Source organism: Euprymna scolopes, unplaced genomic scaffold (genome assembly GCF_053919585.1).
Source record: "Euprymna scolopes isolate OS-2025 unplaced genomic scaffold, ASM5391958v1 sca471, whole genome shotgun sequence".
Lineage (NCBI taxonomy): Eukaryota > Metazoa > Mollusca > Cephalopoda > Sepiida > Sepiolidae > Euprymna > Euprymna scolopes.
Window position 1 is genome coordinate 1 of NW_027633515.1, and position 16441 is coordinate 16441.

The following is a 16441-nucleotide window of genomic DNA, read 5'->3' on the forward strand; positions in this document are numbered from 1 at the left end:
GACTGCTACCAGGTCTTTCCACTCCTTTTTATAACTGATAAAATCATCAGTAATTTTTAAAATTTCATCTAATATTGTTATGTCAAGCATGGAATTCTAACTAAAATAGACTCGGCCTTTGACCTAAGATCAAAAGTGTAGTATCTGTTCTATCCAATGATGTTACAATAATATTGTTGGGTGCGTTTGCACTAGATGACCATAAAATCAAAGTATGTCAGAAACTCCTACAAGAGTTTTGGAAATAGATAATGTGGGATTTGTATTTACACTGAAAACATTTTTAAGCATGGCGGCCATATATAACAAATGAAGAATACGACTATGAAATCTCCATTGGTTCTACGAGCTTTATAATAATAACTTGCAGGGAGACCCAGCGTTGCCCGGGATTGAATGAGAATTAGCAAATGTTCCACACTTCCAATACTGAAATTAGTGAAATCGCCCATTTTTCAATCAAATTGCTTGTCTGCCTGCTCTAGTCAGGAACCTACTGTGGAGCACTGAGAGGAAGCTCATATGTCTCACCACAGCGACTTAGTTCACAATACATTGTAGAGAATCTACTGTTGATTTTATGAAATTATTTTTGAATGACTTAAAGTAAAGTTTAAAATGTAAAAGTCAAGTATCATGGTTGGATTGTGTTCTAAACAGATACATTTATTTCGAACGTGCCCCTGTCTTATCAAAGAACCTACTGTTGATTTTAAAGGCCGTGCCCTTCTGTTTGTGCGGTGTGGTCAAAATCAAACCGTTGCTTCTTTAATAGAATTTTTTTTGATTATTAATTTTTTAATACAAAACCTATCTACAAAAACTCCCAGACACAAAGTACATTATGGTGAAGCTGTTTTGGAGTCTATAAGTAACAAACTCTCTCTCTCTCACGCACATACACACACAAAGTGCCTTTTATATATAATTATAGAGATATTTTTTTCAAAGTAAATATGTATAAAATGCATTAGTTGTTTCATAAAATAAATTATATATATATATATATATATATTTTTTTTTTTTTTTAAAGTAGTCAATTTAAAGTACTTGTATTCATTACTTATGAATTGTGGTGATCAATTTCAAGTGCTAAAGTTTAATTAACTTAATTTTGTCACTAATGTTTTGAATCTATTATCTTATCTTATTTAGTATTTTAGTAGGTTTTTTATTATTATTAAAAACCTGAAGAAATCCTATTCAATTACTGTTAATTTTGTCTGTCATTTTTTATTTATTTATTATTGTTAACTATACAATTGGAACACTTAAAAACCCTTACCGACATCAATCAATAGTATTTTTGAGCAAAGTACCATATAAAATCTTGACATTTTTACAACAATGATTTTTAACAAGAGAATTTAAGATTTCTAGTCATTTTAGAAGCGAGATATGACAAATTATTAGAAAAATTGATTTTGCTGCAAAGGATAAAATCTCATCCTTATCATCAGTTTTTATAGCCTTAGTATCTCTGTCGATTTGACATCACAGAATAATAATATTCAACAAATTAGTACTTTTTTTCATATAGGAATGATGTTACACGACCAGATAAATATACAAGGCCACCACATGCTTAAATAATTATTAGTAGAATCCATTTTCATTTAAATGGGGAATGGGTGGGTCACAAATAGTATTTAAAAATGAGAAACCAATTATCCCAAATTGATCAGTTTCACCACATGTTGTAATAGAAAAAAAAAAGTAACCCATTAGGTCGTTTATTGAGCTTGGCTTGAATTGTTTGAATCCAGTAAAAGTCAATTTGTAAAGCCAGTTAAATATAAAAAATAAAGACAAAATTAACATCTTTCTGCTTACTCTCTCTCTCTCTCTATATATATATATACACACACACACACACAGGGTGACCCCTCCCCCAAAAAACGGGCCCCAACTCTAATTAGGCCCTGTTTCTTAGTGTTTTGTTCGAATGAAATGAAACTTTGATCATAACTAGTTTATTATATTCAAAACATCACATCAAAACATGAGTCTTTGGCCTTTTTTTCTCCGTTCTACAGCATATGTTCTAGATGGCCTCCATTTAGCTTTTGTTTTTTTTGGTCACTCTGTATATAATAAAATCTTTCTCTCTAAGTATGGGTTAAATAATCATACGGCCTATAGCGATATTCCCTTTTTCATTTATTCTTTCCTTTATTGTCATTGATTATAAATGAACAGAGAAAGAGTGACGCAAGCAAAAAGTAATAGGCAATCAATGTATAAAAGAAGAGAATAACATACATTGAGAGTGTGAAAGTGATAGAAAGTTAGTAAGAGATGGCTTAGTTGATGATTTATTTGCAAAAGTGATAGAAAGTAAGAGATGGCCTACTTGATGATTTATTTGCAAATTACAGCTAATTATAACAAGCAGAAGTTTTTTTCAGACATAAACCCAATCCTAACACCAAGGAATATTTTTAGCATGTGATTAAAATATATAATACAAAAAAAAAAGCCTTAAGAAGACAAATGTTAATTAACTCAGTTTAAGTATAATAATATCTATATTTCTCTTAATCTGTTTGTCTGTTCTGCTATATCTCAGAAACTACTGAATCGATCAGACTGAAATTTTGTATGGAGCTTTGTTATGACAAGGTGCAGCAAACTCACTATTACAGTATCTGTTTGATGCACAGTTGTGTATGTGTGTGAAATGGCACTAACCCTATTCTGGTTTAACTGGCTTGCTCTGAAGGAAGAAGTTCCATGAGAGTATGAAATTCATAAGTGGTCCTCAGTTGCATGTATATCCCTGTTAGGGGAGATGACGATGTTAGGTTTTTGCAATTCTTGCAGGGAGGTGTTGACGTCTTCCTACATACAGCGCCTGGAATTCCCAAATCGATCACTCATTTTAGTAATGACCAGACTCAACGTTGCTTAACTTCGGTGTTCTGACGAGAACTGGTGTGTCAACGCGATTATGCCGTATATACACAGTTATGGATTAATAGGATTAGTATTAATGCAAAAATGAGCCCAAAGCACTAATTCTAAATCAACAGGCTATAACTAAAATGTCTAGTATATTCATAATCTCATTCAAGATATTCTCCTAGAACAAGGTCACTTATGATATTAGTTATTAAGGTAACTATTTTAGTTAGTTTTTTTTTTTTTTCAATATTCATAAAAAAATGTTTTTTTATATTAAGATACACATTTCTTTATTATTATATAAAAGACACTTTGTGTGTGGGAGTTTCTTCCTCATATGTTCCAAAAACGGCTGAGCTTATTTTTTGCAAATTTCACATAAAGGTAATTTATATTTCTGGCAGTATTCTTAGATATGTTTTGTATAGAAATGCATCCGAGAAGTATCGAGAAAAAAAAAAAAAAAAATCTAATCTTAAAAAGTCTTCTTTTATAGATAAAAAAGAATTTTTACAAGGGAATATTTTATGTTACACCGGTGTAACCTTGGCTGGTGTAATGTAAAATATTCCCCTGTAAAAATTTTTCTTTTTTATCTATAAGAGAAGAAAGACTATGTTTAAGATCATCAAGCTCGGAATGACATTATCATTATTATTCTTTTTTTGTTTTTTCTTTTTTCAAATTAGTTCACCTCGTAATATATAATAATCAATAGAGAATTAATTCTATAATAATACATATGCAATCTGCATAAATTAAACTATGTTTAAGCATGTTGTATGACCGGGAAACACTGGGCATCCAGCCAGTTTATGCATAAACATTGCCTAATCCCATGCTGATATAGCTTTAAGCATCAAGAATTATAACAATCTCTGACCATACTTTTAGTGAAATTTCTGAAGAATCTGATGCATAAGATAAAAATTACTAGTTCTGTTATGATAAAAAATGTTAATGGTGAATCATCTGCCTGCCTTGCTCATAAATAAGACAATGCTAACAAGAATAAGCAAAGAAGTGATTAACATTTTAACGGATGCTATTAAACGATACTTTAGTTTGAAGTTGATATTTTAAAATGTTTTTCTGCTTAAATAGAAATCTTAAAAATATTTTGTTATTCATGAGATAAGTACATGGAACGTTACCAAGCTATGAAAAAAATTATTGCATGATAAATTAACATTTCAACTAAGAAAAAAAATGATTTCAAATTAATGAATACTTAGCAAAGCGTTTAAAAATAAAAATGAAATCAGAGTGTTGCATTAAAACATTTTTTTAAACGCGTCAAATTTAATTGTGGTCTATGAATATTTTTGTTCACACAAAATGCTTAACCTATAAAAAAAAAAAATGAAAATATTTGTGCCATTAATTTCTACAAATTTTAGAGGTTCTAAAATCTTTTAGAATATTTCTCCAGATTTAGTTTGTTTTTAATATTTGGAAATAATGACTTAATCTCCCATCTATTTTCCCCCCCTTTTTTTTTTATTGATCTTTTCTAGACCTTTTTTTTTTTTTTTTTCAATTGATCTTGTACAGATTTTTCTTTTTTTTTCTTTTTTTTTAGAAAATGACACTTAAAATATTTTTAATGAAAAAGAAAATACTATGATACGATAAGAAAAATATACAATTTTATACAACAGAGAAAAATCAAAGAATTACTGTCATCATTAAAAAGCCTTTTACCACATTTTTTTTTTTTTTTTTTTAAAACATAATAGAAAAAAAAAAATAGGAATCTAACAATTTTTATTAGGCTACTTTATAAAAAGATCACTCTCATTGTTTACCCAGAAGAAATTCTTATTTTATCTCAGGTGATATACAAAACAGAAATATTAGACTTCTAAAATTGTTTCTCATAATCTAACAAAGTTATTTTAGTGGATTTTAAAAATTAGACCCGAATGTCATTCTGAAATATTTCTCCTCAGTAATTCTGTAAAAAAATTAACTATGAAAATTAAAACGATAGCCTTGCTATTTCTTATGTATTAATTCAATTATTTGTATAGATTTAGTATTCAGATCCCTACGTTTTTGATTCCTCAAATCTATATACCTATGAAGTTGAGTATTTTTCTTGTTCTGACATTGAGATTAATAGCCTACTTTTCTATTTGAAAATTATTAAAAATATGCTCAACTATGGATGTGTGAACGACTACGTAAAGGTTAACTATTTGCATATTCCTTTGAAAAACTAGTGTTAATTAATTATTGATTTTTTTTTTATGGTTTCTTAGTAGATGATTAGTTTCATTTCACTATTACACTAAATTGCATAGTTTCTGCATAATTGCATAGAATTTAAGCTGAAAACATTCTAGCACACCCAAAAATTTTTCTTTCTTTTTTCTATCTATCAGTTACCTTGTTAGTGTGTGTGCAAAAAGTCTCTGCCAAACTCCTCTCTGAATATTTGGTCTATGCAGTTGAAATTTAATATATAAGGTATTTGGACCTGTAACACACTTTTGATTTGGTTTTTAGCTGGTAAAATAGTTGCTAAGGGGTCAAAATTGAAAAAAGCAAACATTGACTTTGGCCTGGCATAAGTCGACTATATCTGTTTCTTTTTTTTTTTTTTCTGTGCATGTGCTAATTAAAAGTTCTTGGTTAAACAACATTATTCTTTGCAGTTTTTGTATGTGTATGGATTTGGCTTATATGTTAACATATAAGGCTGGAGAGCTATATGTTTCAGTTTCGATTCTAGCTTATGGCACACTTTTTTTTTTCTTTTACTGTTGAAATCATTACTATATGTATTGGGTACAATATCATAATAAATAGAGAATGTGCTCTATAATAATAAATACGGAATCTGCATGAATTAAAATATAATATTAAAGCATATTTTATGACTGGCAATGTCAGGCGAGTTATTTATAAAATTAAAAATATAAGTCTAAGTAAATGTTGTTCATCTGTTGGGTTGAGGTATGGTTCTGTTTAGTTCTAGGAGGTCCACTCTCCCAGGCTTTACTTTCTTAGAAAAGAGGTTAGTTTATTGCTAATTGCTTGCGGCATCTGTACCGGGGAATGCTGATGAGGCTCGGGAATTCTTTGTGGGTCAGAGTGTACTTCTCCTTTTCAAAACCTTGCTTAACTTTGTGTCTAACCTCTTGTATGTAAACAGACATGTTAATTCTTTATTGTTCATTAAATCAATTACTTATTTTCAGTTAATATTTAATTGAAATATCTATAAAACCTGTATTAATAAGACCCAAAATATAGTAATAATTTTCATTTAGTTTACAAAAGAATGTAGTGGTCTGTTTCGGTTAATATAAAAAAAAAAAATGAACACATTTGTTATTGCTCATAAACTTATGTTTTCCAAGATTTGTGATAATCCTGATAATAGCTGTCCATCTCTGTTCCATGTCTTTCTTTAAATATGCAGCATTTAAACATAGGCATTTGGCATGTAGGTTGTAGTTTGAGGACTCCTAACTCAGAAGAAATTTTCTCTCCGAATATATTTTATAAGTAAATTGAGTGACATTCCCATAGCCTTTATTGCAAATATTTTTTTTAATGTTTTTATTAATGAGACCTACAACCGACAGAAATTATGGTAGTCCGTACATTCTTTTTTATTTTAATATTTTTTTTTTGTAGTCTTATTTTTTAAATCTTTACATATCATAGCAGTGAACTCCTGTGTGTGTGTGTGTGTGTGTGTGCGCAAGACAGTCTCTACCTCTATTAATTTTAGCTCTACAGACTTGAAACTTGATAAATAGGGAATTCAAACCTGTGGAGCAGATTTGATTTGGTTTTTAGACAAAAACAATTTGATAAGGGGTCAAAATTGGAACTTGGCAGGCATAAGTCAACTTAATTTGTATCCTCTACACATGTTCTGATAAACATTTATATGTTTAACTGTATTAATTTTTAAAGTTTTTATATGCATGTATCCTTATACCACTAGGGAGCTAAATGTGTTTGTTTTGATTCTAGCTGATGGCACCAAAGCCTTTTGAAATCACATCTATATATTGGGTACAATATAATAATCAATAAAGAATTGGCTCTTTAATAATAAATCCAAAATCTGCATAAATTAAAATATCATATTTAAGTATATTTTATGACCAGACAACACCAGGTAGCATACTAGTATAAAAGCAAATTTAGAAAGCTGAATTTTTATTTTTTTTTAATTTTTTTTTTTTAATTTTTTTTTATAAATTTAATGTTAATCCTCAGAGCAATAATCAGTGATAACCTTGAGCAAGTTTTTTTTTTTTTTTAAACATTTTTTATATCACTATTTAAAATTTATTTATTTATTTTATACTTATAAAGCATTTAAAACATGTAACTGCATTCATGTTATTCCTTTCAATGTTTTCTCTTTTTAAATCTACTTGTAAATATCTTGATAATTATTGTGAAAATATTTCATCTGCATGAATGATAAGCGCATTTTTTTTTTTTTTTTTTTACAAAGGCATCACCACAATATCAAGGCCCAGAGGCCACTCAAGGATAAGGGTTAAAGAGTGTACAGTAGAAATTGGTCAATATAGTAATCATTAGTAATGAAAATTTGGTAAATTTGATAACTTATATGGAACGGCTCATCAAGAACTTATTTACGTTAGACTTGAACACAACCATATTGTAGTCAGCCGGAAAGCAGGAAAACGGAAGACAATTCCACAGGCGTGCAGTTCTATGAAAGAAGCTTTGTTCATGGAATCTACGTTTAGGTTTAGGCACAGATAAAGAGTGGGGGAAATTATTGATAGTGTTTACAGCTAGACGAGTGTTTCTTGTGAAAGTTTGGTCTATATACAAATGTTACATGTAAACCAATGTGTGACTCTTTGCTCTTCCTGAACCCCCCCCCCCCCCACTGCCAGCCTTTTTTGTTTTTAAATATTTTATCCAATAGATTCAAATAGGGGGAAAAATATTAACAAACAAACAAACAAGGCTGCTAATGGCAAATATAACATTTGCAGTTTTTAAACTTGAAACTATAATTTACATCTATAAAAAAAGACTTTCTGTGATGAATAATTTATAATTTGATTTAAAAAAAAAATTTTTTTTCTTTTTTTTGCTTTTTCACAACATCGTTTCTATTTCTCCAAAATCTTATTTAAAAATAAAGAAGTGTCACCACTTAATTATGTAATTTAAAATGTAAATAATAATTTGATCAAAATTTTGCTAAATGTTATTAACAATTTGAATAATGATTGAGTTGTGGTCAAGCTTTACTGGTAATCAAAGTAATTTATCTCTTAAGTCCATGGCATTGAGGATTCTTTTATTTTGAAAAATGGTTGAATGATCAAGCAAGAACATTTCTTCAAACTTGATAAGTATGACAAAATCCTTATTGACTTCATTTAGATCTGCAAAAACAAATAATTAAAATCTTGTAATAATTTTGCTTGATCAGTAAGAATTTTAAAATATATATATATATATATATACATACAGCGTGTCCAAAAAGTCACTGAAGGATTTTGAACTTAAATAGATTCTTTATTTTTGATGATATATTTCTATAATTTTAATACAATCTAAGACATTGAGAAGTTCTTTAAAAAAAAAAAAAAAATGCAAAATTCCAACAATCTTTATTTATAAAAAATAATGTCTTTTAAAGATTGCCCATTTTCTGCTTTGCATATTTGTACTCTTTCCAAAACCTTATTCATGACAGATTGCAGAATCTCTGGATTGTGATTTAACTCCCTTATTTCATTCCTGATGTTTTCCCTTAATTCTTGCAGGGTTTGGGGTTTGTTAACATATGGTGCTTTCTTAAAGAAAGAGTCTAAGAAAAAGTCGGGGCTAGTCAAGTCTGGGGAACATTGATAGCCATAGCGAGAGATAATGTTGTCGCCAAAGCATTGCCTGATTTTGGTAAAACAATTTCACAACTTGTTTGTTGTTCAATACTATACTTATCGATAATTAATTTCCAAAATATTATCTGTAAAATATCTGAAATAGAGAAAAAGAATGATCATTAATAGTAAAATGACAAAGATTTTCAACCCTTCAGTGACTTTTTGGACAGCCTATATATAAGTCCAAAACATCAAAAGAATATGCCAGTCAAGAAAGTTTCTGTTCCGAAACAAAATATTAGTTTGATTAAAATTTTATTTTAAAATAATTTTAAAATATATAAGTACTTTGAGAAATTAGTGGAAAAATTTCTTATTGTAAATTGTCTCGTAAAACTTAGTTGATGTCATATCGAAAAGAATGTGATATTATAGCAAATTAATATTTTCTCTGATTTCAAAAGAAAATACAACAAAATGCTGTAACTAATAAAACATTTATCGGCAGACATCTATGACATGCCCCCTCTCCCTACCATTTAAAAAATTTTTTTTTTATCAAGCATCAACTTTTCAAATGATAAAATTATTATTTCTAAATTGATTTGTTCAATTTTTAGAGGGTTCTTGTAAAATATTCCACCTCCCTCCTTAAGGATTTGTTTTTAAAACTCTTGAATTTTTATCTTAGTTGAAAAAAAAAACAAAAATAAATCACTGGATTACTTGTGGACTGAACATTAAATTTTCTGTATAAAAACAAAAGAATTCTAACTTTAAATGGGGATTCCTTTTCTGTATATGTTTAGTCTGAAATAATTTGAGCTCAAAAATCTTTAAAAATTTTTGTTTTTTAATATAGGTGGAATTCTGGACAACCATCTTTTTTTTTTTTTTCTAAAGATTTAAATAAAGTGAACGGAATCACCTAGTTTTCCTATAAAAAGGAAACTGTCAATATTTTGCTTGACTTGCTCAACCCTGTAATTGCTAAATTACCCTGTTCACATTTCTGAATGTTTAAGGTGAGGTTTGATCATTTGGATTCTTCAGACTACTGTTTTCATCTTGAGAGTTGAAACATTGTAAAAATAATGCTCACGGCGAAAACAGTAGTTCAAAGAATTTAAATAATACAATTAGTCTATTCACTTTATATCACTTATTTATTTAGTCTTTATTCTTTTCTATATTTGTTCATTTTTCCCTGTTATTTTCTGTTTATCCTGATATTTGGGTTACAATATTTTTTTATTAATCTGAAAATTTGACGCTTTATTAGTAATAATCAGAAAAAAAACAAATTGAATAAAATATTTTAGATAGAGGGAGTATAGCTTATATATATATATATATATATATATATATATCCCTTATCTATTTTATGGGTGGTATGGCACATAATATATGATGTTCTATCAGACCCATCTTGACCTCCAAAGATTATTTAATTTTACATGCCTTTCTTGATATATATATATATATATATATATATATAAAATTGTGTATATATTGATTCATGAATAATCATATTCTTAAACCTGATTTTTTTTCATACACAGGCACTCATTTTCAACCAATATTTGTTATTCATACAAAAGGGGGAAATACTGTGTGTAATACGTACAGACCAATATACATTCATGCATACATGTCCACAAATATTACAATTTCTATTGATATTTTCAAGTAAAATGTATTTTTTAAAAAACGTCCTTTTGTTTATATGAATTTTTCAAAAATGTAATCCTGATTTGTCAAGAATTTATTTTATTTTAAATATTTCTGATTTTAAACAATTTTCATATTTTTTTGTTTTGTCAAGTAATGGAAGAAAGTTCTAGATTTGGAGAAATCAATGATTAAAGGCTGTGAATACAGATGTTGATGATATCAAAATATTTTGCCCAGTCCCTGGGGACTAGTAAGACTATAACCATTCCCACATCAAACTTTGAAGTCGTTAATGAAAGATTGTAAATATTTTCTTTCTAATATCTTTATCAAATTTATTTTGAATTAATCTTGTTTTGTTTATGCTTTTTTTTTTTTTTTTTTTTTCAAAATGTAATGTGATGATATAAGTAACTGAATTTTAATTATGCATTTCGTTATGAATAAAGTGTATTGGGTTTCTATTTCAAAAATAGAAGATTGAAAGTGCATAAATTTAAGCTTTAAAGATATTTATCTAAAAATTCGTCGACTGTACTTAACATTTAAAAGATTTCTTTCTGAGTATAATTTAAAGCTAAACTCAAAGGCAATATTAATTTTTAAATTTATTCATAAGGCATGGTTAAAAGCCAATATTAGATTGATTGTAGCCGCACTCAAATTCAGATAATAGCTCTATAAATAAAATAATAAAAATAAATTGATTGAATAAATATGCAGTTTTTGCTTAAGAATGTTCACCCAAAATAATTTTTTCATTAAAATATTTTAGTAAGAATTTTATATTCAAAATTTACTTATTTTACTTTCTCTTTGAAATTTTGGTACTCTTTTATCTTTTAAATACTTTCACTTGCAGATCTATTGGTTTCCTGGCCTTTGGGCTAGACACAAAGTCTAGTATCTGTTCTGTCTCAAGAGGTCATCTTTCCAGGCATTATTTTCACCTTTTCAAGATGGTGAAGGGTTATTGCCTTCAGTCTTCTTTCAAAAAGTAGACGTGTATTTACCTTTCATTTAAGGCACCCTCATCTGTGAAGGAATTCTGACAAGACTAATCAGGCTATTTTGTAGCTGGATCAATGTCTCTTTTCAAACATATGGATTCCCACTATAAATTGACCTTGTATCCAACCATACCTTTGTGAGATGCAGATAAACAATTCTACTGGATTTAGTTGAAGGATTAGCTTATTTCTTTAGGTCAATTTTTAATACTAAGTTTTTATATTATATAAAATCTATTTGAGTGAAGGGCTTATATTTGTTGGCCATATAAGGCTTTCGATCATCCATGTGACTAAACTTAATGAATGAGGTCACAAGAGATCACTTTAATTTATTTGTAAATTAATGTTGAAATAATTTTATAATCCCCACTTTCAAAAGTTAAAAAAAAACTCATTTCTATTTAATTCTATTTAGAGTAATCGTTCACTCTCTTCCAATTGTAAAGATTTAAAAAACGCCCAACAAAGCTGAATTAATGTTCAAAAGAATTAATGATTTAACATTGAACTCTTTAGAAAAATTGCTTTTTCCTTTTAGCAATTTTTTAAAAATACCACATGCAAACTACATGATTGAACAAGACTCTAAATTTTAAAGACTATAGATACTTATACTAAAACATATTTGTAATTATATTTTCTTAAAACAAATTCTTTTTTGTAATAGTATTTTAGTTTTTGCTGCAATTCAAGCTTTCAAAAAAAAAAAATGGCTGGTGTTAACATTTTTCTTTTTTTTTTTATATTTGATTTTAAGGTCATTTAAGCTTTGAAATATTTTCATTTTCTTGATTTCATAACAAGTTCACAGTGGTCCATGACGTAAACGAATGTATGTTTATGCGGCGTTGTATTATTAAGATTAATTACTCTACTTGTTCAAACTGTTTTTTACATAAATTATGCCCCTCTTTTCCTCAAATAATGTGCTTTCTTTCCTCCATTTCGTTTACATGATTTATACCTCTACCCATTATTTTTTTAAAATTCCCTTTCCTCTTTTCTTCTCTTTTATATGTATTATCCATTCTCGTTCATTACTCTTGATTACATATCACCTTTCTTTTCTTTTTCATGTTATTACTTTTCATATTACTCTTATTTTAAGTGCAGTATTTTAATTAAATCTCTTTTTATGTGATTGTTTATCAATATTTTTTATTTCTTACTTTATATTTATTAAAATTATTTTGTCATACTTTTTTTATGAATGACAACATCTTTAAAGATTGTTTTCTCTCTCTAACTATTGCCAGTATTTTTTGTTTTCAATTCCCCCCTTTACTCTAATCTCTCTCTGTTGTCTTCTATTTCTTAAGTTGCCCCTTTACCCTTGCCCCCCCCCCTCTCTCTAACACATTTCATTTCTATCGAAATTTTACTACTGTCACTTTCACTGTTATTTATGCACTTTAATTTTCTGTTTTGTTTCTTCTCTTTCTATGTCATCATCATCATTTCTTATATTTTTCACTCTATTCTTCATTCTCATCTACTCCCTTCCATTTCTTCATTCTTGTATATCCCTCCTCTATTCATTCATTTTTTTAAACTGATAAATTATTGGTTTCTTCTGTTTCAAAACTAACCTTCCATATCTCAAAATGTACATTTTTGCACCTCTTAATTAAAAATAACCATTTCCTCCAATTATTTATTTGCTGAAACTGAATTGCAAACATTTTTTTTGTGCACAGAATTGATACTTTTGACAAACCTGCAACAAATGACAAATCATGAGACAGCCATTCACTGCAAGAAAAATTTCAATTTCAATCTTTTGAATCTTTTGAATGTATATTAAATCATAGGAATTTTGTAGAACATTTAAAAATGTTCTACAAAATTCCTATGATTTAATATACATTTTCACCATGACTGCCGCCATTTTTATTTTTTGTGTATGGTGAGATGATTGTTTCTCAGTTTAAACTAAAATTTAAAGTTACAAACATTTTTACAAAATTGCTGTAGATTATCAAATTTGTAAACTTTTGAAATTTCATTGAATTTATGGCACCAAAGATTTTGGAGGCTTTATCTCTTCTCGTATATAATATTGAAAAAGATAAATTCTTTCTTGTAATTTATAATAAAACTATTCAAACTTTGAAACCTCATGCCATACAGAATTAGTGAATAAAATAGAAAGGAAATTCTGTAATGTGGTTATGAATCCTTATTTAAGAGCAAGTATAAAAATGATTCCAAAACTTCTTAGTTATAATTTTTCCAACATCTCTAATATCATAAACTCTAATCTGCTTACTGTGATACTATAGTGTATAAACTGTCTGAGTGAAAGCCTTTCTGAACCTGGGATATCTTATTCTAAAACTAGTTTTGAATAATTTTTAAGACTAGCAACAGTCACACACACACACACATATATGTATTTCTAGAATAATGCTGTTTATTAACTGTAATAAAATAAAGCTAAAAGTTTAGTTTACAACCAATAATTATTAAAGTCTATAAAATCTTTGTAGTTTTAACTGAAAAGATTTTTTTTTTAAGTTTGAGTTAACTCAAACATATTATATAGTCCATTTAAACATTGATTTCTGCTTAATTGTTATGGTTAAGCAACGTCTGCCTTGGTCATTACCAAATTAAATATTATTTAAGTATTGTAAAGGTTTTGAGTTGAAAAAGTTGAGTTCCAAATGAAGAGTTCCAATAAACAAAAGCTTTCATTTTCTTTTAATATTTCTAATGGAAACTGCAGTAAAATTCAAGCATTGAGAAATTTAATTTCTGAAATGATTACCACCAACTTATTAGTTTTCATGTTTCCTTTAAATATATAGGAAAAGTGGAGAGATCATTCATGGGTCAAAAAAAATTAGACTAGCTGTTTCTATACAATTAACATCCATTTGTGATAGTTTCATTATGGATACTCATCTGACTTTTAGTCAATTTGTTATAGATGAATGGAACAAGCTTTTTGCAAAAAAAATGTTTGTAAATGTCTTATATTGTTTAGCAATATAAAATTAGAAAATGGCTTCTAGAGCAAAACATTGGGCCTATAAAACATTAGTTTTAAAGTTGGTTGGCTCAATACAATTATATTAAAAATGACCTTTCTTATTTAGTTGATTATTAAGAGTGTTTTCATTAGAGTATGAATTTTGAACGAATTGCACTTTTAAGAGTAGCATTTCATTATATGGAATATTTTTATTTAATTCTTTTGTCAGACGAATCTTTAGATCTTGTATTTCAATATGTGTCTTGTAACAACTTTATCCATCAGTTGATATCTCTTCTTTTGATAGCTCTTGATATCTGAATTCTTGTATACATGGTTCTGATTTTACTGTAAAGAGATTGATCAGCTCTTTACTGAAAATGTTCAAATATAACCATCCTGTCTTAACACAGGTCGCCTGAAAAAAAAAAAAAAATCTGGAATTGTAGGAGTAACTAATATAGATGAAATTTAAAAAAATTTTATTGAAGAAAAAAAAACAAAAAAAAACCCATAATTTTCTATAGAAGAGTAGAAGAACATTGAAATAATTCCAGATTTTTTTTTTTTTTTTTTTTTTTTAAACAACCTGAATTTTCATTATTTGTGAATTTATAGTTGGCTTTCAAACATCTTTGGAGAATCCTCAAGCATTTTTTTTATTTTGGTATATTGTATTAGTCAGTTTTTGTATCACACTCTCAACATGCATCAACCCCAAATGCTGTGTTTCATCCTTAATATCAAGCAACTGCTTTCCCATCTTTAAACATCCCTGGCATCAACTCTTCTAAAGCTGGAAGAACTTTGAGATGAACCTTAAATATCTAAAAGGACCATATAATGTTTCATTTGTCCCCTACTTGGCCTTATTTACCCCATCAATAACTCTGCAATTTAAAATAGATCAAAACAATGTTAACGAGTACACATGTTGCCATTGACAACCATTTTCTAAATTGCAAAGTGGATTATGTTCAACTTTCTTGCCCCAATAACACAAACGCATAAACACTTTTGTACCAGTTATTTTCTCCTCCTTGGAGATGGGTACTTCATCAAAAATTGATGAGATTCCATTAATGATTTTGAGAGGCGAAAAGTAAAAAATTTAAATTGTAGACTTGGTGATCATTTGAAAATTGTCTTTTTTTTTTTTTTTTTCTGTAAAAAAAAAAAAAAAAAAAAAAAAAAAAATGGACTAATATTGAGATAAAGTTCATTTGTAATTCTAGTATGGTTTTATTAATGTCAATAATATTCTTGCACTATTAATGTGGAAAAGTAAGGGTCGTCTAAGTCAAAATCCAAACAATTTTTGTAGCTTTTTGTGTTGATTGCATGTGAAAATTTAATTTAAACTTAATTTGATTTCTGTTTTCTGTGATTTTATGTATTTTGTAAATTCCTACCAAACCTCTGTTTCAAATTTTTCACTGATATATATTTTTTTCATTTAAGAACATTTTAGTACTACACAATCACATTTTATCTTCTGATAGATTTACAAAATAAGTAAAAAAACAATATTTCTGTAATTAACCAGACTCTCAGTATTTTCAATTTTGACTGCACAGATTTTGCAGCTATTCTTGGTTGAGTATTAAAAAGAAAAAATATGTTAAATGTTTACTTTTTCTTTATTGGAAAAATAAAATATTTTGTGATATTTTTTAAATTTTTATTTTTTAAATATAAAAAATGAACAAGAACTTAAAAAAATGTTTATTTCTATGTCCTTATTTCTTTTGATTATCAAAGTTGAACAAAAATTTTATTTTATTTTTTTCTTGATTTTTCACGTGGGATTGTTGATGAATTTGTGCAGCTTGAAAAGTTATACAAATACACAGAAGATTGAAAGTTTGAATAAATTACAGAAATAATCAAAATATTTCTCAAAACATCAAAATAATTTAAATAATAAAAATGAAGTTTTGATAAAATTCGACAAGCGATACCTGAAGGAGGTTACATTGACCAAAATATGAAAATAATATTTAAGATGAGAACAGTAGTCCAAAGAA

At 27.8% G+C, this 16441-nt stretch overlaps 1 pseudogene; it reads right to left on the reverse strand.

Annotated features, from left to right (window-relative positions):
- Nucleotides 1-2842: 2842 nt before the first annotated feature.
- On the reverse strand, nucleotides 2843-2961 carry LOC145274811 (5S ribosomal RNA; annotated as a pseudogene).
- Nucleotides 2962-16441: the final 13480 nt, after the last annotated feature.